The sequence below is a fragment of the Penaeus monodon genome, chromosome 28 (assembly GCF_015228065.2).
Source record: "Penaeus monodon isolate SGIC_2016 chromosome 28, NSTDA_Pmon_1, whole genome shotgun sequence".
NCBI lineage: Eukaryota > Metazoa > Arthropoda > Malacostraca > Decapoda > Penaeidae > Penaeus > Penaeus monodon.
This window is the reverse complement of record NC_051413.1, coordinates 16,770,489-16,771,043: the sequence shown is the minus strand read 5'-3', so window position 1 is coordinate 16,771,043 and position 555 is coordinate 16,770,489.

The window sequence follows — 555 nt, the reverse complement described above, 5'->3', positions numbered from 1 at the left end:
TTACACCGTATCTGTTTAGAAAGACACCCTCAGGATCAATATTAAAGTACATATCATCTACATCACCTGAACCAAGTCTGATATTTGGTTGAATTATTTGAATTCCATTTGGAGAGTTCTTTTTAGCTTGTTATAGAATTGTGTGACAGTATAACTAATCCCATCTAATCTCAAGAGTTGGTACTAGGATCTCCATATTCTTTTTCCTTTTTTCTTAAGCTCTAATATTAATGACCCTAGATTGGCCAAAATCGTATCTGGACTTACTTCATCAATTCAGTCATGAATCCAACTCAAGCTAAATATTTTGGAGAAGGTCGCACGGTTATTCCTCACGCTGATCAGGTGTTAACTGATGTTTCTCATAATCATATTGACAAGCTTATCCTTGGTCACTCATATTTGTTTTAGCCTTTGTTGTGACAGTGTTTCTGTATTTCAAGTTTGGTAAGGCTATTAAGGAGATAGTCCTAGAGAGGATTCTCCAGTAAGACAACCCTTGACTCTTCTCTTTCACTCATGTTGCCCTCGTAACGAGAGCCACCTTGCCGCAAT